Genomic DNA, 21260 nt, shown 5'->3' on the forward strand with positions numbered 1-21260 from the left:
ACATATATATATACACACATATATGGTATCAGCCATGAGGTCCTGCCAGAAGATGACGGCTCCTAATGCCACTTCCCAGCACAAGAGTTCAGTGCCCACATATGCAAGGCTGAGAGCCTCACAAAGAGCAGGGCAAGGTACACACATCAGTGATATAAAGCACATAAGATATATTTATACAACATGGAGGGAATTTACATGCTATCTATGCAAGAAAAGTATTACACATCTATCTTCCTACACGTAGAAATGTAGAGTAGTTTAGTAATCACCATGCATGAATACATAGAATGGATAACTATAGTGGTTACATAAATATTGAAAGAATGATGAAAAAATGTAGAATAGTGCTAAAATTAATTCTAAGTGGAGAAATGATATAGATATAGATATGCAAATATACACACATATGTATCTCTGTAAATTGGTAAAGTTATACATTTGCATATATATATATATATATATATATAGCAGTTGGATAAATATAATGTTTAAAGGGACACTATTTATAGAAATACTATAAAGCATGGGGCACAGTGGCCTGCACTGTAGTCCCAGACTTGGGAAGCCAACGTGGGAGGATCGCTTGAGCCTAGTAGTTTGAGACCAGCCTGGGCAACATAACAAGAACTTGTCTCAAGAAAAAAAAGAAAAAGGTAAAAAATACTATATATTCCCTTTTTTTTTTTTTTTTTTTTTTTTGAGACAGAGTCTCACTCTGTCACCCAGGCTGGAGTGCAGTGGCATGATCTTGGCTCACTGCAACCTCCGCCTCCCGAGTTCAAGCGATTCCCCTGCCTCAGCCTCCCAAGTAGCTGGGATTACAGGTGCCCACCACCAAGCCCAGCTAATTTCTGTATTTTTAGTAGAGACGGGGTTTCATCATGTTGGCCAGGCTGGTCTCGAACTCCTGACCTCAGGTGATCCACCCGCTTCAGCCTCCCAAAGTGCTGGGATTACAGGCGTGAGCAACCGTACCCAGCCACACATTTCTTGATAGATAACATACATAAAGTTATTCAATAAATGTATATCCAGATACTTAATGGTTAGGGAAGCTTAGTTAAGGCACCTGGACACCAGGAAAACATGCTTTTCCCACCAAAAGCTCCAGACGGTCCTGTCCTGTATCAAGATGCCAGTGGGGAAACTGAGTGCCTGTTGAGGCAGGCACCCAGGAGGCAGCACAGCCAGTGGGGAGAAGGGAAGGGATATACAGGAATATGATGTTTATGGTATTCAAGTTGCACTGAGCACGCTGTGTATGAAGGGCTGGCCTAAGCCCTGCAGGGGCATTATTCATCTCATCTTCTCTACCCTGAGGTGGATGATACCATCATCCCCAAGTTATAGTAGAGGAAACCAGGGCCCAACAAAGAAAAGCTGCCACACTCGCAACTTTATAAACCTTTTCAATGTCATGAGAATTTGTGGGCTAGTCCAGATTTTTAAAGAAAACTTCAAGTTTGAGCAAATTTTCAGACACTCAAAATCTACTCTCCCTAACCTGGGAGTGTCTCTGCAAAAATAAAAAAAAATAATAAAAAGTAAAATGTCATGGGAATTAGTGGACTAGTCCGGATTTTTAAAGAAAACTTCAGGCTTGAGCAAACTTGCAGACACCCAAAATCTGCTTCCTGTATCCTGGGAGTCTGCACCAGGGAGAGCAGTGGGGAGGGTGGAACTGATGCCGAACTGTCCTAGACTGCCCCCTTCTGGCCAGAGGAGGTGGGCTCAGCTGTCTCCATGAACAAAAACCGCCCTCTTTTGGCTAGAGGCAGAGGCCAGTCCTCAGGAACGGCCCTGTGTGTGTGTGACAAGATGCACTAACCACTCGCTTCGTGCCTAGTGGGGCTGTGGCCAGGGTGGGGCGTTGCTGGCTGGGCCTGGAGAGGGGACACAAAGGGACACATCTGAAGCCACAGAAATTTCAGAAACAAGAAAATACAGGGTCACTGGGAGACACCTGGACACTGCAAAGATGCAGAGATAAAGAAGGAAACAACAGTTCAGCAGAGGGAGAGAGAGACGGAGCAAGGACAGGGAGAGAGACACCCAGAGAGGGACAGAGAGACTCTCCCAGACAGATACCAACCAAGCCAGAGAGATGCGGAAGGACTGAGACACACAGAAGCCGCCCCCACCCCGGCCCTGCACCCCAAGACATGGTGGAAAAGGAAGCATCTTCTCTAACCTGAGCCGAGACAGGCAGGGAGCCCCCAGCAGGAAGAGCTCTTCCCCTCCCCATCCTGTGGCATCTAGACAGTCCTCCCACTCCAGCCCAACACCCGATTTCAGAAGTTCCCAGTAGCTCTGCATCCTAGTCCTCTGGGATTTGTTGGTACAAATGGGTTTGCTGTGGGACTTTCCCTAGGATGGGCTAGGACTCTATCTGTGGCAGCAGGCCCAGTTTCCCAGCTTCCTAAACTCCACTGCCATGTCTCTTTGCCTGTCTCATTCTCCTGGTCGGTATGCTTGCCTTTTCATACAAAAAATGGAGGTTTCCTCCCAACCAGCTCTGTCCCACTGAGGCTGATAAAGAACTGTGAACCTGGCTGGGCGCGGTGGCTCACGCCTGTAATTCCAGCACTTTGGGAGGCCGAGGTGGGTGGATCACTTGAGATCAGGAGTTCGAGACCAGCCTGGCCAACATGGTGAAACCCCGTTTCTACTAAAATACAAAAAATAGCCGGGTGTGGTGGCTTGCACCTGTAGTCCCAGCTACTCGGGAGGCTGAGGCAGGAGAATCGCTTGAAACCCGGAGGCAGAGGTTGCAGTGAGCTGAGATGGCACCACTGCACTCCAGCCTGGGTGACAGAGCGAGACCCTGTCTCAAACAAAAACAAAAACAAAAAACTGTGAACTTTGCTGGGCATGATGGCTCACGCCCCTAATCCCAACACTGAGAGGCTGAGACAGGGGGATCACTTGAGGCCAAAAGTTTGAGGCCAGGTTGGGCAACAAAGCGAGACCTTGTCTCTATAAAAATACAAATTAAAGAACTGTGACTTGGAGATGCCAGTGACTCTTCCTGGGCTTTGATGAAGATCCCTTCCTGGCTGAGGAACAGAACCTGTCCCAACCTGCCTGGACAGCCCTGGGGCCTCATCTGGCCCCCACCCAGTGGCCAAGTCTTTATTATCAGAACCAGGACTGCCTCCTCATGAGTGCAGACTCCTGAAGATGGCTGGGAAGTCCATCAGTCGAAGGCCTGGGGAAGGAGGAGATGTGAACTCCTCCTCAGTCAGGAGATGACATTTTCTTGCAATCTTCCTCTTATCTTCCCCCACCCGTAGGCCACATTCAGCATTCTTCAACAAACACTCTGTTGCCTGTGCCCAGAGACCCAGATGCTGGAACCTGACCGCCCGGATCTAATTCTAGTCCCACCACTTACCAGCTGGCTGACTTGGCAGGCAACTTCACCTGTTGTGCTTCCGTTTTCCATAGATAAGATGGAATCTTGCTAGCATCAACGTCACTGAGCAGGCTGGGTGCAGCAACTCACGCCTGTAATTCCAGCACTTTGGGAGGCTGAGGAGGTGGGAGGATCACTTGAGCCAAGGAATTTGAGTCCAGCCTGGGCAACATAGCAAGACACCCCCCAATAAAGAATCGAGCCTGCCCAGCCTATGGGTACTGATTGTTCCAAACAATCCCTGCATTCCCCCATAAAGTCCAGGCTGCCCGAACCATGGCCAGTAATACTGGAGAACAACCCCTCCAACCGAGCTGCCCAAACTGGCTGCCAATCCGCAAGAAAGGCCCCTTATCCAGCCTGCACCCTCACCCCCTCCATGGCTGCTAATCCTGGAAACAATCCCTCTATTCCCACTTCAGAAGCTGGCTGCGCCTCCCCCATGAGACACCTCCGCGCCCTCCCCAAGGAGCCGCACGTCTGCTCCTCCAAACGGCCGCTGCGCCCGGTGCTCAGCGCATCTCAACTCGCGGCAGGCCGCCCCGCGCGCCGCCTCTCCCTTTCCTGCGGCTCGAAGGGACCCCAGCGTGAACTGTGCGCTTGTTTTTCATCGTCTCCATCTCGGGGCTTCCTTGTAGAGTTTGGTGCTCCGCGTGAACGGCGCTCTACGCGCTAGTTCCGTCAGCTCCTCGGTGCCCGCACGCAGCCGCGCGTGCCAGTCAGTGCCTGGGTCACCGCGAATTCCATCCCAACCCGCTCCGGCGCCGCGACGGTCTCTCCTGTCACTGGAGACGTTTCTTCTGTCAGTGCAAATATATGTCGTTCCTTGTTTTTTTCTATTAAAGACAGTGCTTGGTGGGAACATTTCTGCACTACTGGAGTTTCTGAAGCTTCAACCCCACGCACCAGGCCCACCCACACCCGGGCCCCCGTTCCCCTGCCCGACCCACCCACAGCCAGCCACCCAGCTCAGATCCCGGCCCACGATCTGCACCCCATGCCCCCCCCACACTCAAAACCTCTCCCCAAGGCCGCCCAAGCCCGCTCCCCATGGTCTGAGTCTCCTCCCACACCCGGGCTTTCCCTGTGCCCAGCAACTTCTCCAATGCCCGATCCCCCAGTATCCCGACCCCGTGCATTCCAGACCCCCACACCCCCTAGCCATCGTCCCCCACGTCCCGGCCCCACCCCATGTCTGACTCTCCCACGCCCAGGGCCTCCCTCACAGCTGTCCCTGTCACACCTTGGTCACCTTCCCACGCCCAGACCCCTGCCCCGCACTGGGCCCGCCCTAGGTTCCAGGCCCCCTCCACACCCCACAAACCTCCCCTACCCACACACACCCGGGGCCCTGTCAAGGCTCTTGGGGGTTTGGTGGCAGCAATGTAGTTAATGAGCATCCTCAATTCAAAGAATATTTAAGACTGCACTGCACTGGAGAATGTGAGAGCCCTGAAATCTTGCTGCTCCTATATGAAAAACACTTGAAAGAGGTTTTCCCAAATTTGACAATGTCCAAAACTTTCACATTAGCAATGGGGAGCATATATTCAGGGCAACTGGTATGGGGGGAAATGTTAGCAATAATAAGTGGTGAACTGGAATGCACATTTTCTAAGCTATTAGTAAAAAAAATTTAAGAGAGGGGGTCGACTGGGCATGGTGGCTCATGCCTGAAATCCCAGCACTTTGGGAGGCCAAGGCGGGTGGATCACCTGAGGTCTGGAGTTCCAGACCAGCCTGGCCAACATAGTGAAACCCTGTCTCTACTAAAAATACAAAAAAGAAAAAAAAAAAAATCAGCTGGACGTGGTGGCGGGCATCTGTAATCCCAGCTACTCGGGAGGCTGAGGTAGGAGAACTGCTTGAACCCAGGAGGCAGAGTCTGCAGTGAGCCGACATTGCGCCATTGCACTCTACCCCGGGCAACAAAAGCGAAACTCCACTTCAGAAAAAAAAAAGAGAGAGGGGGTCAATCACGACAGAAGACCCGTTTATCCTTCATTCTTTCTCAAAGAAATTGTTCCAATATTCTAAATCATTATCATATGAAGCAGTGATCATGATTATGCAGTTACTGGTAGCAGTAAAATGTAATTATGAGGGAATTAATTTTAAAATTTATCTTTTGGAATTTTGTTATGCTATGCTTTTGAAATTTTTTTCTTTTTTTTTTTTTTTTTTTTTTGAGACAGAGTCTCGCCCAGGCTGGAGTGCAGTGGCACAATCTCGGCTCACTGCAAGCTCTGCCACCCGGGTTCATGCCATTCTCCTGCCTCAGCCTCTCCGAGTAGTTGGGACTACAGGCGCCCGCCACTATGCCCAGCTAATTTTTTTGTATTTTTAGTAGAGACGGGGTTTCACCGTGGTCTCGATCTCCTGACCTCGTGATCCGCCCACCTCGGCCTCCCAAAGTGCTGGGATTACAAGCGTGAGCCACCGCGCCCGGCTGCTTTTGAAAATTTGCAGTTGTTTTGCTTTTGTCATTCTAAAACCATTCTTTTATCATTATAAATAAATACAAACTTTGAGACAAACTGATTATATTCAGAATTTTGTGCTCTTTTCTTTTTTCTTTTGAGATAGAGTCTCACTCTGTAGCCCAAGCTGGAGTGCAGTGGCGCCATCTCGGCTCGCTGCAACCTCCACCTCCTGGGTTTAAGCGATTCTTGTGCCTCAGCCTCCTGCTTACGGGTGTGCACCACCATGCCCGGTTAATTTTTTTTTTTTTTTTTTTTTGAGATGGAGTCTCTGTCTATCTTTTGAGCCGAGATTGCAGTGGTACAATCTTGGCTCACTGCAATCTCTGCCTCCCGGGTTCAAGCAGTTCTCCTGCCTCAGCCTCTCGAGTAACTGGGATTACAGCCGCATGCCACCCAGCTAATTTCTGTATTTTTAGTACAGACGGGGTTTCACCATGTTGGCCACGCTGGTCTTGAACTCCTGACCTCAGGTGATCGGCCCGCCTATGGCCTCCCAAAGTGCTGGGATTACAGGCATGAGCCACTGTGCTCGCCCGGCCTAATCTTGTGTTCTTTTCTTAGAGATAACTCTCCCTATGGTGCCAACTTCAGCTCCCACTTTCAGATCTGCCCTCCTCCTCTAGGGGCAAGTGTGTCTGGTCCTCTGAGGGACACACCTGGGGCATCCCTGCTGAGCACCACGTGTGCACAACTTCAGCTTTCAGAGAAAATGTTGATTGTTTTCTAAGGCAGGTGTGTCAATTTAGGACTGGAAATAAGTCCCATGCACCCCCAGTCTGCCCAAACCCAGGAACCTAGAGGGGTCCTAATCACCTGTGTCAGTGAAAAGGTGGAAAATAGCAAACTCTACCCATCCCTCAGAGCCAAACGGGTTCTCCAATTCCTCTGTGGTGCATGCTATATATTCAGACCCTCAGTGTGGAAAATCCCAATGTTGATCATTAGAAGTTAATATATTAAAATATTTTACCAGTTTATTAAGAACTTAGAGGCAAATAATAGCTCTCAAGAATTTATACATCAAACCATAAGACATTTTAATTTTACATTATAGAAAAAAACCTGGTGATGTATTTTTAAAAACATGATTGGATTTTTTTCCCCCTTGTTTACTAAATTTCGACTTCTTCAATAGTTCTTTCTGGTTTGGTAAACATTGGTCTGAGTCACTTGTCCTTCTCTTTTGTAGTCTGATCAGAGGAGAGCACACTACCAGCTCCCTTTGTTTACTGGGGAGGCCGAATAACAAATGGTTGGTATTTTATATTAGCTACTGCTGTGGAGACAACAAATACATGTGGAGCTCTGATTGCATTTGAATCTAGGTTTCAGGCGGCCACAAATTCAATAATTTCTTTAACTTATTTAACAGACAAGCCTCTACAAACTACTGACATTCATGGTCACATTCTATGCCAACAAACACAGAACCAAGACCTTTCCAAATCGTAGTGTCGTGGGATTCTTTCAACTTTAACATTCAGTGCCAGTAAAAACATTCTTTTATTCTACTCCTACCAAGTAAATAAGTGATTCCCCTTATCAGATGCTTAATCTAGTTATAACTAACTTATTTTTATAAAGATTTAGATAAAGGAGTTCAATGGAGAGACATTTATTGGAATGAACCACTGGTTTGAGATAAGAAACCCTTCTCATAAATTATGCCTTAATCTAAAATCTGGGTAAGTATTTTACTTCATTGGCTCAGTTTAACTGGAGGAAATGGCAAAGAGAAATTTATAACTGTGGTTTATAAATATTTAAAACCTGTTTCTTCAGAAACAGTGATCAAGGATCACTGAGAAAAAAAAGAAAACCTGTTGACTGACTGACTCTGACCTCGGAGAAAGCTGTCTCTCTGCCCCAGCACTCTGCCTCACAGCCTGCTTTATGAATCTTCACTACACCCGTCAGTCAACAGTGGGAAGATAACACATGTATTTCTTCCTCCCACTCGAAGCCCACTGTGATGTCATCCATTGGAGGCAGGAGCTCTGCCCTGTCCCTTTGCAGCCCCTGGAACTGCAGTGAGATGTGTGTATTGAGTCAATCCATAAACACCAAGTAATTCTATAAACAAAAATTATAGGAGACCCTTGTTTTGGACTAAGCTCCTGCCTAGGATCAGCTTAGTCCTAAACAAGGGTCTCCTGGGTGGATCACCTGAGTTCGAGACCAGCCTGACCAACATGGAGAAACCCCGTCTCTACTAAAAATACAAAAAGAATTAGCCAGGCGTGGTGGCACATGCCTGTAATCCCAGCTACTCAGGTGGCTGAGGCAGGAGAATCGCTTGAACCCGGGAGGCAAAGGTTGCACTCCAGCCTGGGCAACAAAAGCAAAACTTGAAACTCTGCCTCAAAAAAAAAAAAAAACACACACAGGGGTCTCCTATAATTTTTATCTAACATAACTTTCAAAGCACTTCCATTCTAATACAATTACTCCAAAACAGAGTCATCTCTGGCCTTCCAGCAGGAGAGAGATAACAGTCCAACTTCCCAAACAGGCCAGCTTCAGTGGCATGATAATGAAGTTACCTCTGCCTTTAATCCTTACAACAAAAAGGGACCCGAGATTAGTCAATCAGCTCTTTTTTCTATTGTTCTGTCTCCTTATTCTTGCCTTAGGAGGAAAGCAACCTTAAAATGACCAATTCACTTTTTCTTTGTTTCTGCTTTCTTTAGCCCTTTTGGTCTATAAAACCAACCTCCTCTGCTCAGTTCCCTGGAACATTTATTCAATTTTATGAAAGGAAGTGTTGCCTTATTTGAGAATCACAAAGCCAATTAAGAATTTTTAAATGGGTCAGGCACAGTGGCTCACTCCTGTAATCCCAGCACTTTGGGAGGCCAGGGAGGGTGGATCACCTGAGGTTGGGAGTTCAAGACCAGCCTGACCAATATGGATAAATCCCATCTCTATTAAAAATACAAAATTAGTCAGGCGTGGTGGCACATGCCTGCTGAGGCAGTAGAATAGCTTAAACCCAGGAGGCGGAGGTTGCAGTGAGCTGAGATCACAACACTGCACTCCAGCCTAAGCAACAAGAGCGAAACTCAGTCTCAAAAAAAAAAAAAAGGAGCCAGGCACAGTGGCTGATGCCTGTAATCCCAGCACTTTGGGAGGCTGAGGCAGGTGGCCCAGTCTCCATTAAAAATACCAAAATTAACTGGGCATGGTCACACACACACCCTGTTGGCCAGACTGGTCTTGCATCCTGACCTCAAGTAATCTGGGCCAACACTGTAACTGCCCATGGGGTTCACTTTGCCCACTGCGTAGACAGAGCCAATTCATCAAGACAGGGAACTGCAATAGAGAAAGAGTAATTCATGCAAAGCCAGCTGTGTGGGAGGCTGGAGTTTTGTCATTACTCAAATCAGTCTCCCTGAGCATTTGGGGATCAGAGTTTTTAAGGATAACTTGGTGCATAGAGGGGGAGCCAGTGAGCCAGGAGTGCTGATTGGTCAGAGATGAAATCATAGGGAGTAGAAGCTGTCTCCTAGCACTGAGTCAGTTCCTGCGTGCGGAACACAATGTCAGACAAGCCAGTTTATTGATCTGGGTGGTGCCAGCTGATCCACAAGTGCAGGTCTATAAAATATCTCAAGCACTGATCTTAGGAGCAGTTTAGGGAGGGTCAGAATCTTGTAGCCTCCAGCTGCATGACTCCTAAACCATGATTTCTAATTCTGTGGCTAATGTTAGCCTAGTCCCCAGGCAAGAAGGAGGTCTGCTTTGAGAAAGCCCTGTTACCATATTTGTTTAAACTATAAACTGCAAACAGGCCTGGTGAGGTGGCTCACCTCCCAGCACTTTAGGAGGCAGGTGGATTACCTGAGGTCATGAGTTCGAGACCAGCCTGACCAACATGGTGAAACCCCATCTCTACTAAAAATATAAAAAAATTAGCTGGGTGTGGTGGTGGGCACCTGTAATCCCATCGACTCCAGAAGCTAACGCAGGAGAATCCCTTGAGCCCAGGAGGCAGAGGCTGTGGTGAGCCAAGATCTCACCTAGGTCCCGCCACTGAACTTCAGCCGGGGCAAAAGAGCGAAACTTCATCTCAGTAAATAAATAAATAAATAAATAAACAAACAAACTACAAACTAAGTTTTTCCCAAAGTTAGTTCAGCCCACATCCAGGAATGAACAAAGGCAGCTTGGCAGTTAGAAGCAAGAAGGAGTCGGTTAAGTTAGATCTCTTTCACTGTCTCAGTCATGATTTTGCCTAGGCAGTTTCAACATGGTGAAACCCCATCTCTACTAAAAATGCAAAAATTAGGCTGGGCACAGTGGCTCACGCCTGTAATCCCAGCACTTTGGGAGGCTGAGGACCAAAGTGGATCACCTGAGGTCAGGAGTTCAAGACCGGCCTGGCCAACATGGTGAAACCCCCCCTACTAAAAATACAAAAAATTAGCCTGGCATGATGGCAGGCGCCTGTAATCCCAGCTACTTGGGAGGCTGAGGTGGGAGAACTGATTGAATCCAGGAGGTGGAGGTTGCAGTGAGTCGAGATCACACCATTGCACTGCAGCCTGGGCGACTGAGCAAAACTCCATCTCAAAAAAAAAAAAAAAAATTAGCTGGCTGGGCGCAGTGGCTCACACCTGTAATCCCAGCACTTTAGGAGGCCGAGGCGGGCAGATCACGAGATCAGGACATCAAGACCATCCTGGCTAACATGGTGAAACCCAATACAGAAACAAAATTAGCCGGGCGTGGTGGCAGGTGCCTGTAGTCCCAGCTACTCAGGAGGCTGAGGCAGGAGAATGGCGTGAACCTGGGAGGCGGAGGTTGCAGTGAGCCGAGATTGTGCCACTGCACTCCAGCCTGGGCAACAGAGCGAGACTCCATCACAAAAAAAAAAAAAAAAATTAGCTGGGCGTGGTGGTACATACCTGTAGTCCCAGCTACTCAGGAGACTAAGGTGGGAGGATGAGTTCCAAAGGCAGAAGTTGCAGTGAGCTGAGATTGCACCACTGTACTCCAGCCTGGGTGACAGAGTGAGATTCTGTATTAAAAAAAGAAAATGGGGCCGGGCACAGTGGCTCATGCCTGTAATTCCAGCATTTTGGAGGCCAAGGCAGGAGATCCACCTGAGGTCAGGAGTTCGAGACCAGCCTGACCAACATGGAGAAACCCCATCTCTACTAAAAATACACAATTAGCAGGGCATGGTGGCTCACGCCTGTAATCCCAGCATTTTGGGAGGCCGAGGCGGGTGGATCACGAGGTCAAGAGATCGAGACCACGGTGAAACCCCGTCTCTCCTAAAAATGCAAAAACTTAGCTGGGCGTGGTGGCGGGCGCCTGTAGTTCTAGCTACTTGGGAGGCTGAGGCAGGAGAATCGCTTGAACCCGGGAAGCGGAGGTTGCGGTGAGCCGAGATAGCGCCATTGCACTCCAGCCTGGGCAACTGAGCAAAACTCCGTCTCAAAAAAAAAGAAAAAAGAAAGAAAATGGGCCCACTGCAGTGGTTCATGCCTGTAATCCCAGCACTTTGGGAGGCTAAGGCGGGCCGAGCACTTGAGGTCAGGAGTTCAAGACCAGCAGCCTGGCCAACATAGTGAAATCCCATCTCTACTAAAAATATAAAAATTAGCCAGGCGTGGTGGTGGACTCCTGTAATTCCAAGATAAGGGAGGCTGAGGCAGGAGAATCGCTTGAACCTAGGAGGCAGAGGTTGCACTGAACTGAGATCACACCACTGTACTCCAGCCTGGGCAACACAGCAAGACTCTGTCTCAAAAAAAAAAAAAATGCTTGGGACCAGAGATATTTCTGATTGTGAAATTTTTTGGATTTTGGAATATGTGCATATACATAATGAGATATCTTGGGAATGGGACCCACATCTAAATAATTTATGTTTCATATACACCTTATACACATAGCCTGAAGATGATTTTATATATTTATCTTTTTTTTTTTTTTGAGACGGAGACTCGCTCTGCTGCCCAAGAGGAGTGCAGTGGCGCAATCTCAGCTTACTGCAAGCTCCACTTCCCGGGTTCACGCTGATCTCCTGCCTCAGCCTCCCGAGTAGCTGGGACTACAGGCACCCGCCACCATGCCCAGCTAATTTTGTTTCTGTATTTTTAGTAGAGACGGGGTTTCACCGTGTTAGCTAGGATGGTCTTGATCTCCTGACCTCGTGATCTGCCCTCCTTGGCCTCCCAAAGTGCTGGGATTATAGGCGTGAGCCACCGCACCCAGCGGATCTTATATATTTCAAATAATTTTGTGTATGAAACAAAGTTTTGACTTTTTAATATGGCCTGTCACATGAGGCCAGGTGTGGAATTTTCTACCTGTGGTGTCATGCTGGTGCTCAAAAAGTTTTGGATTTTGGAGCATCTTTGGATTTCAGTTTGTTTTTTGTTTTTTGTTTTTTTTTGAGACAGGGTCTCACTCTGTTACCCAGGCTGGAGTGCAGTGGCACAATTACAGCTCAATGAAGCCTTATCTGCTGGGCTCAAGGGATCCTCTCACCTCAGCCTTTCGACTAGCTGCGACCACAGGTGTGCACCACCACACCTGGCTAATTTTTATATTTTTTGTAGAGATGGGGTTTCACCATGTTGCCCAGGCTGGTCTCAAACTCCTGAGCTGAAGGGATCCACCCACCTTGACCTCCCAAAATGCTGGGATTACAGGTGTGAGCCACCACGCCCAGACAAATTTTGGATTTTTGGATTAGGGATGCTCAACCTGTATGTGGAAAACAACGTGCCAGGGAACAGGCTCTCAATGACTACAGGCGTCAGGTGATGTGCCAGGGAGACACAGAAAGGAAGAGGAGTGTTTCAACATGTAGCCCATAAAAGACTTCCAAGAATGGCCGGGTGCGGTGGCTCACGCCTGTAATCCCAGCACTTTGGGAGGCCGAGATGGGCAGATTGGCTGAAGTCAGGAGTTTGAGACCAGTCTGGCCAACATGGTGAAACCCCGTCTCTACTAAAAATACAAAAAAATTAGCCGGACGTGGTGATGTTCACCTATAATTTCGGCTATTCGGGAGGCTGAAGCAGGGCAGGGGAATTGCTTGAGCCAGGGAGGTGGGGGTTGTAGTCAGCCGAGATCGCACCACTGTACTCCAGCCTAGGCGACAGAGCAAGACTCAGTCTCAAAAAAAGACTTCCAAGAATAAAAATACATTACTTAGGTTAAGTTTGGTAAGTGACAGAGGAAGGAAACAGACTCAACTCAGCCCCCCCCCAAAAAAAGGAGGGGGGCAGTATGGAGTAACTAATATTAAACAAGAGTTAAGTAAATCTTCAAATGGAGATTTGGAATAAAAATAGTATGGTGCAACAAGAGCGAAACTCCATCTCAAAAAAAAATAGTATGTATGGTGTTCAGATTCCACTAGATATATTAAGACTCATGTAGCCATTTTACTTTAAAATATAAATATTAAAACATACCAGAAATTTTATCTTTTGCGACTATTTACGCTTATGATGAGAAATTTAGCAACATAAAACTGTGGAATGGATATATAGTTTTTCAGAAATGAGAGCAAACATTCAAAGGACTACTTCATTACATAAATACGGGAATAGGAGAGTGGCCCAGAAACAAAATAGCAGGAGCTTGGACTTTTGAAAGGTCTTGAGGAACCTAAAAGATTCTAGGGTTCAGCACGAGAGGGCTGAGGGAGACTGCCCAAGAAGGGATTCAAGCGGGGCCTAGAATGCCAAACCTTGTACTGCACTTTATGTGTGTCACAGGAGGACAGAAAGGGGTGAGTCACAGAGCTGTTTAGGAGGCAGAATGGACAAAGAATCGTTTGATTGGTTATAGGGATTTGGAGGCAAATAAAGTCTAAGATGATGCTCAGGCCTTTGGCTTTACCACTTGGATGGAGCACAGAGAGTAGGCGGGGTGGTTTAAAGAGGAAACCAAGTATTTATTTCAGGAAATGTCAAGTTTCAGCAAACTATGAAACACGCATGTGGAGACAGGAGGCAGGCAGTGGGCCTGGTGGTCTTCAGCTGAGGAGAGATGTCAGAGAGGTAGTTTCCAGGAGGGAGCAGCCAAATCTCAGAGCCTGCTGAGGGGGTTAAGACCTAATTATCCATCCAGAAGTGTATCCATCCACCCAAATATTACTCAGTTATTTTATTTATTTATTTATTTATTTTTGAGACAGAGTCTCGCTCTATCACCAGGCTGGAGTGCAGTGGTGCAATCTCAGCTAACTGCAACCTCCGCCTCCTGGGTTCAAGCAATTCTCTTGTCTCAGCCTCCCGAGGAGCTGGGACTACAGGCGCGCCACCACGCCCAGCTAATTTTTGTATTTTTACTAGAAACGGGGTTTCACCATGTTGGCCAGGATGGTCTCGGTCTCTTGACCTCATGATCCACTCGCCTCGGCCTCCCAAAGTGCTGGGATTACAGGTGTAAGCCACCGCGCCCGGCCAATTTATTTATTTTTATTGAGACGGGGTCTCGCCATTTTGCCCAGGCTGGTCTCGAAGTCCTGGGTTCAAGGGATCCACCTGCCTAGGCCTCCCAGTGCTGGGATTACAGGCGTGAGCCATGGCGCCCTTTCTACTCAGTGATTTATCCATCATTTTACTCAACAGTTAATTCACACATCCATCCAGTTCCCACAATGAATTCCATCCATGTGCCAAGGTCTCTGGGAACAGGAAGCTGAGTGACCTGAAATCACAGCCCTGGGAGAAAAGGGAGGTGAGTGGTCAAGACAGATACACCCACACCTGTGATGTAGGGTTTGGGAAAGGTGGCCCTCCCGGAGGGGAGGCAGGTGAATAGGGAAAGTGGCTTCCCAGGTGAGGCAATTGTTGAATTGGACAGAGTGGAAATGGCTCACAGTGGTCCTTGGGAGAGGATGAGAATTAGGATGGAGAGAAAAGATTGAATACGTGAGATATGGAAGAACTAGAAGGATGGGCTCTGACTGGGGGTGGGGGCGGGGAGGACAGGGAACCGAGTTGCCTAACTTCCCTTTGGTGGAGTCAGACTGTATGCTGAGCGCTGTGACTTTGGACCACTGTCCATGTCCTTGATGGGGTCATATCCTGAGGATCTGGCACACATTTCAGCAGATATCTCCATATGACTGTGCTTAGTGGTGGCCTGTGGGACCACGTGGGAAAGAGACCGACCTGAGATGGGAAATTCTGAAAGGTCAGATGGTGGGGGAACGGAAAAGTTTATTTTAAAAGTTGTTGACTGTGAAGTGCCTGCAGGAAATGAAAGGGAGGTGCCCAAGAGCTAAGAAGTCTGGTACAGGAGAAGCATGAGTAGGAGCTGCACCAGGGGGCCAAGAGGTGACCTGTGCAGTAGGAGGAAAGCACTCGCGTTCTCCCAGGTGCGGAACGAGCAAAGGTTGATGACAAATGACTTTGCCTACCATCTTGAACCCTTTCGGCTTCTCCTCTTGCACAGGTCTTCATTCTCACCCTGCTACACAGCCCCCTACCAGAACGTTCTGAAATGCAAACCTAACAACTGTCTCACCCCAGCAGGAAACTCCCCAGGGTCCCGCGCCCCCTGCGGGGTTGCAGGCCTCACTCTTCGCGCCCATCCCTCCGCCCTGCCCGCCCTGAACTCGCCCCCAGTGCCGGCCCTTCACATCTAGTTATCCCTCCCAGCCTCCAAGGTCCCCGTTACTGAAGACCGCCACCATCACGACATGGCGCAGCACATATTGGCAAACAAATGGACTGAGACTCAAGCAAAGAAGTAACCCAAGCCGCGCGTTACATGGGAAACGGTGCGCAAGCGCGGTAGAGCAGGGGCTTGCAGGTGAGGCGGAGCAGCCAATCTACGCGAAGAGGAGCAGCCAATCTACGCGAAGAGGAGCAGCCAATCTACGCGAAGAGGGTCGGGACCACTTCCGCGGAGGAAAGTCCCGCCCACACCTCCTGGGCCCTGGCCTCACTGGCGGTTTCTCCCGCGAGCTCGCCTCATCGACATTCCTTGGTGCTGATTGACTGGCGGCCAGCGCAGCTGTCCTTCTTCTGGCTCTCTCCCGGCCCCTTGCGGGAGGGCCTCCTAGAGGCCGTGGGGTCGTTTCTGGCGGCCTAAGTGGGCCTAACTTCGAGTCCCGAGGGTCGTCGCTACCGGGGAGATCTCCGCCCCATTTCCGTGCCGCCTTGTCCTTAGGGCTCAGAGCCTCCTGCGCTAAGGGCCCCGTCCCATCTCTGCCCTACACGCGGGAGTCAGCCTAAGGCTGAGCCCTAGGACAGCAGTCGCGCCTGACGCTGCTCGCCTGCCTAGCACAGGCAGGAGGTGAGCGGAGTCGGCTGCCTCCCTCCCCAGGGCCCTCCAAGGGAGTGGGCTCCACATCCGTGGGCCCGAGGAATCTGCGGAGAGACGGGAAGAGCAGGGGACACTCAGAGGGCGGGGGTCCAGGCGGGAGTCCAGTAGTCCTCGTGGAGACAGCTGGGAAAGGCCTTGGGGCAAGGGACCTCAGATTTCCTCCTCTGCCTCAAAACAGTCTAAGCTGGGTGCGGTGGCTTGCGCCTGTAATCCCAGCACTTTGGGAGGACGAGGCGGGTGGACTACGAAGTCAAGAGATCGAGAACCACCCTGCCCAACATGGTGAAACCCCGTCTCTACTAAAAATTAGCCGGGTGTGGTGGCGCGCGCCTGTAGCCCCAGCTGCTTGGGAGGCTGAGGCAGGAGAACCGCTTGAACCTGGGAGGCGGAAGTTGCAGTGAGCCGAGATCGTGCCTCTGCACTCCAGCCTGACAACAACAGAGCAAGACTCCGTCTCAAAAAAAAAAAAAAAAAAAAAAAGATGACCACGCACAGGCAGCAAGGGGCAGGGGGTGGTCCACGCTCAGCCTTCAGTACACATTTGTGGAATGAACCCCTCCCAGGACAGGTTGTGAAGAAAGCTCGTTAACCTCAAGATTCAGAAGCACCATTCACAGCACAAGTTTGGAGTCAAATCCAGGCTGTTAACTTGCTGTGTGTGCCCCCGATTTACCTCTTTCTGCCTGTTTGCTCATCCGTAAAGTTTCGGGAACCGTGACTGAGTCTACTTTTAATCTGATTATGCTGCATATACTCAGAAGAGAGGGCTCAGTTGAGTGACTGCTCAGTTTACAAGAGCTGTTACTGTAGTTGGGAAGTGCCCTGAGACACACATGGTAAGATCGGTAGCCTAGGAGAAAGGGGGCCACCATGAGAGAGACCCCAGAGGGAAACTGTTCCAGAGAAGAGAAATGGCTTGCTAAGGTCACACTGTGCCCTGGTAGCGAGCACAGGGCAGCGCGCTCCGCCCAAGTTTCCAGCCTTCTCAGCTGAGTTCTGGCCCATCAGGCTACAGCGGGGGACTAAGCCTCAAGAAAGCAGGCATTCATAGGAAAGGGGTCCTGTAAGTCCCAAAAGCTACCTTTGCTTTGGAAGGTCTCCAAAAGGAACCTCAGATGCACTTCTCCAGAAGGCCCTAGCATTTTTGCCTGCCCCCATCCCCACCCCACAACAACTTCTGCCCTCTTCAGGGATCCACCATTCCTATTCCTATTGCTGTGAGGTATTATAACCTTTAACAGGTGGAAAGAAAACTTCACCTCAGCCAGGTGGTATTGATACCCATCCAAGGCAGGGGACAGGTTGAGGCTTGGACAGATCCAGAGATTGGGAATATAGGTCTTCGAGTGTACCTTCTGAAAGCACAACAGTACATCACCTCATCCACGGTGTGTACCATGCCTTAGCACTGTGTGCCCTCTGAGAGGCCCCCAATTTTTGGCCACACACTCAATCTGCAGCAACACCTTTTACACTGGAAGTGATGCAAAGTCAGTCCCTGGGTTAATGAAAGTATCTTCTTAGGTATTAAACCCAGTACTTATAAATAAATGACCACAAAATGGTGTAGAGAGCTTTAAAAGTTTTGGATATTAAGAAGTGTTGGCTGGGCCAGGCGCGGTGGCTTACGCCTGTAATCCCAGCACTTTGGGAGGCCAAGGCGGGCGGATCACTTGAGGTCAGGAGTTCGAGACCAGCCTGGCCAACATGATGAAACCCTGTTGTCTCTACTAAAAATACAAACATTAGTCAGGCGTGCTGGCACTTGCCTGTAATCCCAGCTACTTGGGAGACTGAGGTAGGAGAATTGCTTGAACTCGGGAGGCAATGGTTGCAGTGAGCCGAGATCGCACCCATTGCACTCCAGCCTGGGCAAAGAAGAGAAACTCCGTCTCAAAAAAAAAAAAAAGAAGTGTTGGCTGGGGGTGGTGACTCACACCTGTAATCCCAACACTTTAGGAGGCCAAGGCAAGAGAATCACTTGAGCCTGGAAGGTGAAGGCTGCAGTGAGCCGTGATTGTGCCACTGCACACCAGCTTGGGTGACAGAGTGAAACCCTGTCTCAAAAAAAAAGTGTTTTTTCATCCATTAGGAGTGTTTGGATGAACTCTCTCATGGTGTAATTCCTGAGGGTTGGACTGGCAATGAAGGCTGTGTTCAGGAAGTTTCTTGCCCTGCTTCCTGGACATGCGTTTCTTACCAAAACTCCTGGAGCGATGCATTGGAATCGGACTTGTTATGTAGTACAAATATGGGAAAGCTGGGTAAGAGGCACTGAACCCTACAAGAAATCAAACCTTGGGTGATGAGACTGGAAGGGTAAAGGAAAAACAACACCACTTTGCCTGAGCCTCAGCTGGGTGGTTGCAGGTCAAAGTTCGGAGGTATCGAGACGTTTCAAAGAGAGAAAATTACAGGATCCAGCTTCAACTTATCTTCTCTCTCTGGCTTCAGCACTGCAAAGGATACAAAGGACCTGGTGCGGAGGAAGGGAAGTCTGTGGCCCAGAGTGGCACCTGAAGATGAGCATTTCGCAACTGGGACTCCTCCCTGACACCTGGCCTCCCCCACTCAATGAGCTTTTCCCTGTTGCTCTATGAAGAACATAGATGTGTCCATGAAGGTATTAATTTCCCCGAGGAAAGGTAATAAAGACTGGAATGTACCCAGATATAAAATAAAAGGGAAGTGGCAAGTATCTTACCTGGCACACAGTGGGAACATAACCTGAGATTTCTATTTCCCAAGATGGACTGAACATCACAGGCATCAGTAGAAGGCTGAGATGGTCTATTTTGAGGAGTGCTGTATGCATGCGTTCACGTGTGTGTGCGCACGTGCACACCCATACACACACACACACATACACCCACACACAGAGATTTTAAAAGACCCAGTAAAGCCGCACCCAGTGGCTCACGCCTGTCATCCTAGCACTTTGGGAGGCTGAGTTGGAAGGATCACTTAAGACCAGGAGTTCAAGACCAGCCTGGGCAACATAGGGAGGCCCTGATTCTATAAAAATTTAAAATATTGATTGGGTATGTTGGCGCATGCCTGTAGTCCCAGCTACTTGGGAGGCTAGGTGAGACAATCACTTGAGCCTGGCAGGTCAAAGTTACAGTGAGCCATGATAGCATCACTACACACCAGCCTAGGTGACAGCAAGACCCTGTCTCAAAAAAAAAAAAAAAAAAAAAGGCCGGGCGCAGTGGCTCACACCTGTAATCCCAGCACTTTGGGAGGCCAAGGCGGGAGGATCACAAGGTCAGGAGTTTGAGACCAGCCTTGCCAATATGGTGAAACCCCATCTCTACTAAACATACAAAAATTAGCCAGGCGTGGTTGTGGGCCTCTGTAGTCCCAGCTACTCGGGAGGCTGAGGCAGGAGAATCGCTTGAACCCAAGACGAGGAGGTTGCAGTGAGCCGAGATCATGCCATTGCACTCTAGCCTGGGTGACAGAGTGAGACTCTGTCTCAAAAATAAAAAATAAAATAAAAAGACCTGGGAGACCCAGACAGAAAGTGGGAGAAAATATACCCTGCTTCAGTGACACCACCCTCAGAGAAACCACCATGGCAAGAGAGCTGGCTCAGGACATCAAGTCCTCAAAACAATGCTTTCACTAGTCTCCTTTAATAAATGAAGAAACTGAGACTCAAGGAGGTAGAAACCTTCTCCAATGTCACCTGGCTCGGGAGACGGGCCCCAAGTTTAAACTCTGCTCAGTTACTGCAGAGCCACTACATTCTACTTCCTGCATTGAGAATGGCTGGGGGACACATGCCCAGAGACCAGCAGAGAGAGAGTGGGAGGCAGAGGCCAGGAAACACAAGGTCAGGCAGGCCAAGATCTGCCCTCCAGGAGATCGTGGCACCCAGAGAGGCCACACCATAAAAAGCACAGCAAGGCTGGGTGCAGTGGCTCATGCCTGTAATCCCAGCACTTTCGGGTGGATCACCTGAGGTCGGGAGTTTGAGACCAGCCTGACCAATATGGTGAAATCCAGTCTCTACTAAAATTACAAAAATTAACCCGGCGTGGTGGCGTGCACCTGTAGTCCCAGCTACTCTGGAGGCTGAGGCAGGAGAATCGCTTGAACCCGGGAGGCAGAGGTTTCAGTGAGTCAAGATCATGCCACTGCACTCTAGCCTGGGCAACGGAGCAAGACTCCATCTAAAAAAAAAAAAACGCACAGTGAGGCGGCTGCCCTAGGCAGTGAGAGGGTCGCCATCCAGCCACCAGGCTGGGGTCCTGACCTCACCATCCACCCTACATGTGACATACGGCAAGTCACCCAACCTTTCTCTTCCTCAGTTTTCTCACCCTTAAAGTGGGGATTGTGAAAATAAAGTTTACAACACCTAAAACACTTTAAGCTTTAAGACAGATGTGACTATGATCTGAATCACATAGCATTTCACAAGTCTACTTCTATTTTTTTGAGACAGAGTCTCGCTCCGTCACCCAGGCTGGAGTGCAGTGGCGCGATCTCAGCTCACTGCAAGCTCCACCTCCTGGGTTCACGCTGTTCTCCTGCCTCAGCCTCCCGAGTAGCTGGGACTACAGGAGCCTGCCACCACGCCTGGCTAATTTTTTGTATTTTTAGTAGAGACTGGGTTTCACCGTGTTAGCCAGGATAGTCTCGATCTCCTGACCTCCTGATCCGCTTGCCTCGGCCCCCCAAAGTGCTGGGATTACAGGTGTGAGCCACTGCACCCGGCCTCACAAGTCTATTTCTTAAATTACAGCTTAACTCTGTTTCTCAGTGTGCTTCTTTAATAAATGACAAAAAAGACAAGAGACCATACATCCCCCTTCCAATCACTAATATTTGTTATAAATTGACTGCTTTGGCTGGGTGCAGTGGCTCACACCTGTAATCCCAGCATTTTGGGAGTCTGAGGCAGGAGGATCACTTGGGCCCAGAAGTTTGAGAGCAGCCTGGGCAACATAGTGACACCCTGTCTCTACAAAAAAATAATTAGCCAGGTGCAGTGACTCATGCCTATAATCCCAGCACCTTGGGAGGTTGAGGCAGGTGGATCA

The sequence above is a fragment of the Nomascus leucogenys genome, chromosome 18, assembly GCF_006542625.1.
Source record: "Nomascus leucogenys isolate Asia chromosome 18, Asia_NLE_v1, whole genome shotgun sequence".
Lineage (NCBI taxonomy): Eukaryota > Metazoa > Chordata > Mammalia > Primates > Hylobatidae > Nomascus > Nomascus leucogenys.